This window comes from Glycine max, chromosome 6 (assembly GCF_000004515.6).
Source record: "Glycine max cultivar Williams 82 chromosome 6, Glycine_max_v4.0, whole genome shotgun sequence".
NCBI lineage: Eukaryota > Viridiplantae > Streptophyta > Magnoliopsida > Fabales > Fabaceae > Glycine > Glycine max.
In genome coordinates, this window is record NC_038242.2 from 22,476,538 (window position 1) to 22,482,475 (window position 5,938).

Below are 5,938 nucleotides of genomic sequence, written 5' to 3' on the forward strand. Positions count from 1 at the left end.
TTTAAGTAGGGAGATAACAGAGACTAACCATACCTATTTCACAAATGGCTTTTTACTTAAATCTCCCAAAACAAACGGGTTTATAGGCTCTTAAAGAATCTTTCATACTAAAGTTTCCAAAAGTGGATATAATTTACATGGGCTAAGAGCTCCAACAATCCATCCAGAAATAAAAACCCTGCCACATGAACAACTAAGCCTCCATACACAATCATTGATTCGTGAAAATCAAAGCATGGAGCACTATTTCTAGCATAAACCCTGCTGATACAGAAATTAACCTCAAGACAATGGAACCAAGGAATGCAGAAAGCCATTGAAAAATGAGTGATTTTCTGGCACAAGGCATCCCTACAAATTAGATGCTCAAATACTAAAGCCAAGACAAACATGCATTATCCAAGTGTTTTTCCCACCTCCAACACACCACATTCATTTTAGTGGGGCCTCTTTAACAAAAGAAAGGTTATCTGTTTTATTAGCCAGAGGTGACAGAAGGCGCTTTTCTTGATCATCATCTAATCCTGATGTTGATTGAGATCCACAAGGCGAGGTAGTCGAAAGAGACTCAATGATTTCATCTTCTGCTAACACTAGTCACCAAGATAAGCAGTGCACAAAGTTTACATTTGTTACTAAGATGGAAATCCCAGTATGCATTAGGAATTAGGATAAAGATTGCGTGGGAAAAAAGAATATACGCACCTGAACATTCATGATATTCTGGTAGCTGTTTAACAGTTGTTACTTCCACACATTCAGGAAGTAGACAGCTACAAAATGAACCTAAAAAAATTTCAGGAGAAGGCTGTACTTAGGATCTCATTTTATTAAAACAAGTTACGGAGAATGTGACATGAAAAGTATAGAACAGAGGGAGACAGATGGAATGATATGAATTTGTCACACAAATGATATTATTCTCACACCATGATGTTATAAAAAGCTAAAATAGAATGTCCTTTATTTATGATTTTTGTTTCAGTTTGGTTCTTTAAGATTAAAAAGTTCCCCTTTTTGGCTCCTTATAGAATTTATGATAAACCAAATTGGTTTGCTAATTTTTAGTACAAATGGTATCAATTTTGGTTGACGTGGCAAACATCCATCTGACGTGACATCTCTCACATTTTGTCATGACACTAAGTTGACTGAGTTAGTATATAATAAACCAACGGAAGGATGATTTGGTCTCATAGAGAAACTTTAAAGAACTAAAGTGGAACATTTTAAACTTAAGAGACCAACTTAAAACAAAAAAATATAGTTAAGGAATTAAAATCATAGTTTATCCTATTAATAAATGATGATAAGAAATATGGTTTGATATTTCAAGAAAGTAACTTTCTTGAAGAAAATGGATGGAATGTAATGCAGACACCTCACCGTCAAAACATAGTATAGTTACAATTGGCTGAAACTCAGTTCAAGTATCAGGTAGTTACAAACAAAAACTTCCGTTTTTGTAGATATAACAAATAGATTTTGAGAAGCTTTTTATTTCACTTTCTATTTCATATAGTGTTGGATCATGAAGCCTAAACTTCATATACCAACAGTGTTTGAGTAGACACCTGTTGATGTCATCTGAAAGCAACTATTGTTTAGTTCATAAGAATTCAGAAGACAAATATAAGAATAGGCTTATCCAAGTAACTAAAGTCAGCTACATAGATCACACATGTCAATAAAAAACTTTGTACCCCATTGTCCAGAGGCTCTTCGCTATGCGAAGGTATGGGGGAGGGATGTTGTACGCAGCCTTACCCTTGCATATGCAAAGAGGCTGTTTCCGGATTCGAACCCATGACCAACAAGTCACCAAGGCACAACTTTACCGCTGCACCAGGGCTCGCCCTCAGATCACACATGTCAATATTAGACTAAAAATCAAATTCTCAAAGAAATATTCATCATAAGATCCCTTTATGGTCTTACCTAGTCTAGCAAGCCGATTCACCCAACCTGGGATCCGTTTTCCATTCAATCTATGAGACATATCATTCGTAAAATGATTGCAGTTCTTAGAAATAAGGTGATAGGTATCCCCATGATACTCATTGGCTATACTTTCAATAAATGTCCGAAACTCAGAAGGATGCATATTTACATGGCCTAAAGTAACAGAACATCTGTACACAAATCGAGGGCACTTCCTTGGCTCCACTTCAAATACTCCACTTGTTGGGAAATCATGGGCTCCAAATCCATACTCCCTACCGTGTACTATTCAAAGAGAGAGACAGAAAAGAATTAAAACAACAGAAACAACAATACAGAACATCAACATATGCAACAAAAGTATGATGATAACTTTTCCTACAGTTATGACATTTGCAGAAAAATTGAAAAAAATAAAAATAAAAAGCTGTCTTTCCAAACTACAATACAGAAAGTGAACTCCTAAATCCTACTTTGTGGATTAAAAGTTATATATATGTAAATAGTAAATATGGTTTCTCAATCCTAAAGTACAAAATGTAGTGTCATATCCTTGAGCATTAATCTAAGAAACAGAGCTGTTTCAAAAGATTGTTTTATAGTTATCAATAATATCTTCACTTGACCACAAATACACATATGGAAGGTTGTCATTGGTTAAATGCTCTTGGTAGTTGCTGTATTTTGAGCCTCTTATTGGGTATTAATCTAATCTTATATGACATTGTTATCTAGTCAAGATTTTGGCTGTTAATTAAGGTGAGTTGATTCAAAGGTTCTGTTTCTGGTATAAGGAAAAGAGGAACTTTCCCTTAGGTTCTTGGAACAAATTCCTGAATGAAAGATTGTTATGAGCCTGATCCACAAGTAGTTTCACGCCTTCCCATGATGTGCATGCTTGCTGCTCATTGCATTGACACCTTAATTTTTCCATCTTTCGATGGCTTGCTCTCTATTTTATAAGCCTAATTCATTACGAGCCATCACACTTTCTGAATATTGACTAAATTTTCTCCTCTTGGGTTTTACATCGGTCTAGGACCTGCATGCATTTATTGTCTGGAATTAATGCAGATTCTTCTGATTTCCTAGGGTGATAATATTTGATTTTTTGGTTCTTCTAAATTGCATTTTACTTGTGGAACATTGGCAACCATTCCAGGTAATGTAATAATTCATTTTGGATTTTTATACAAGACAAGCAAACACCTATATATTGAATTAAACCACATGCTCCTCGCTTGTGCGGGCTCATTTCAACAGGCTCCCATTAATTCCTTTGAGTTTCATTCTTTTGGATGTACTCATCAGGAATACTTAACGTGTTAGCTACAACATTAAGCAGGTCAATATACACAATTCATACATATGTTACCCTGCATTGAATGGATCAACATTTCTCCTTCCCCCTTGTCGCAACCTACCCTTCGGCGGGAGGGCGACGCGTGACTCGCGGGATGCGTGTTCCACGAAAGGAATACGCGCGGAGTCGCCACCAACGTTTATTTGAGGAAAACGTCGGGAAAACCGGAAAAGACGCGATCTACGAACTTTTTAGTGAAAGGTTCGGGAGTTGTATTTACGCACGGGGAAGGTATTAGCACCCCACACGCCCGTCCCAAGGGACGGCAGCCTTTAATCGAATGTGCAAACATGACTTTGATTTTTATGTTCCCTTTTATGTTCTTATATCCTTTATACCCTTTTTATATTTTTCTTTTTTGTGGTCGACAAGGATGTTTCCCTTTGCTCCTACGTATTCCTCAATTTGTGATGAGGAAATCAGACCTACATAGTTCTTTCGGAACAAAGTATTTGGTTAAGTTTGTTTTTGTCTTTTTTGCAAAATGTGTTTTTATTGAACAAAAGGTCATTTAAGGTGTTGAACCATTAAACGGTCTTTTGATTTTGAAAGGGGAGAAAAGTTAAGGCGTTGGACCATTAACGATCTCTTGTTTTTGAAAGGAGAGAAACGTTAAGGCATTGGACCATTAACGATCTCTTGGGGTGGTCGACAAAAGCGGGGCTTTTGCTCCTACGTATCCTCAATTGCGATGAGGAAATCAGACCTACGTAGTTCTTGCAAAAGCGGTAAAGTTACATGTTGATTTTATGCTTTTGAACGGTCCATGTTAACCGATAAAAGCAAAGAGGACCGTTTAAGGCGTTGGACCTTAAAACGGTTTTTAGTGATTTTCGGACAAAACTTGATTTGTGAGTCTATTTTAGTCTTAGTTTCACTTTGGTTATTAATCAATTCATTCAAGGAAACTTCCAAAGAAAAACGTCCGATTGATTTTTTTGTTTTATTTTATTCAAAGATATTTTGTTTATTTTATTATTATTTTTCAAGATATTTTGATTATTTTATTATTATTTTACTTTTTTGGTTTAACCGAGGTTATAGCGTGAACGATCGGTTAGATTTCATTTTAAAAGTGATTAAATGAGATTACAACACAAATGATCGGTTGAAATTCATTTTATCATTTATTAGGTGAGAAAACGGCTTAAATAAACGGTAAAAGCGCGTTAAAGACGGAAGAAAAGAAATCGAAAATAAAGATGAAAGCTTAAAAAAACAAGAAATGAATTGAAAGTCTCGGATTCGAAAACTTACCCGTTGAAGAACGAAGAACGGATGAAGAACGATGAAGAACGGACGAAAACCTTCACGGATTTGCTTACGGAAACATCTCGGAAGCGTTACGGAAGCACCTCGGCTTGGATTTTCTTCACGGAAACAATTTTTTTCACCCAAAACAGCTGAAATACATAGCCAGGGGGCTGAGGGATCATTAGAACAACCCCCTTCAGCCTTTTTATAGGAAAAAGGGGGAGGAGGTTGCCGCCCAGCTCGCCCAGGCGAGCTGGGTTGCTTCAAAAAACGTTCTGGAAGGCCCAATTCAAAAATTTCGAAATTTCTATTTGCACCCCCCCAATTTTGATAAGTTCACCCCCCTCTTTCGTAATTTACGGAAAAGTTACGGAAGCATATAGGACTTGATTTTCTTCTTTTTTTCTCTTCCGTCTCACCCGTATTAAGTTAATTATGCTTATTTAGAGTTATGGGAATTTTACGGAAGCATTACGGGTGTCCCGGAAGCCCCGGAATCCCATTTTTCAACAAAACGGGGGGTGTGGTGGCCATCTAGCTCGCCCAGGCGAGCTCAGCTCGCCCAGGCGAGCTAGGTTACTTCAATCTTAAGCAAGAAATTGCCCAGAAACCTCTAGAAGGGCCCAGATTCGAAAATTACTGTTTGCACCCCCCATTTTACTAAATACACCCCCCTTTGGCTTTTTTTGGTGATTCTTTTTTCGTAAAGTTACGGAAACTTACGAATTTCGTAACGATACTTGTTTTCTTTCCGTAATGTTACGGAACCTTGCGGATTACATAATCATCCCCTTTTTGACTTACGGAATGTTACGAAACCTCACTTAATTATGCAACGATGCTTCCATTTGATTTCCGGTGTGTCACGGAAACTTACGGATTGTGCATCAATATTTTTTTGGTTTTCCGGCATGTCTTGGAATTTCACAAATTGCCTAATGATGGGTGCCAAGCACCTCACAAGGACCAAAGAAAGGTCGCATGTCACCAAGCAAAGGTCCCCGGACGAAATTAGGGTATGACAGTTGCCCCTCTTTACTTGTCTTTTATCCTGCGTAGACACCTTACGGTTATCTGCACCTCGTCATTCAGTGACCCCAAGTGTGGTTGACGAGCAGAGGCCAATGTGGTCATCTGCGCCCTTTCCGGAGATGTCAGCATCTTCCAATGGAGACTTTTCAAGTCTCACAAGTTATCTAGAACTACGTAGGTCTGAGTTCCTCATTGGAGGATACGTAGGAGCAAGAGCCTTGCTTTTGTCGGCCGCCCCACAAACTATGTCATATTGACCCTGAGGTCATGTGACGTGCGGAGAAAAATTATGGTCATTCCGCACCCCTTTGCCATTCAGACACAGTTGTGTCCGATGGCATGCAGAGA

The 5,938-nt window shown here is 38.0% G+C and overlaps 1 pseudogene; it reads right to left on the bottom strand.

Annotated features, from left to right (window-relative positions):
• Positions 1-432: 432 nt before the first annotated feature.
• Positions 433-5,938, bottom strand: part of LOC100776743 (deSI-like protein At4g17486) — a 20,400-nt pseudogene continuing 14,894 nt past the window's right edge.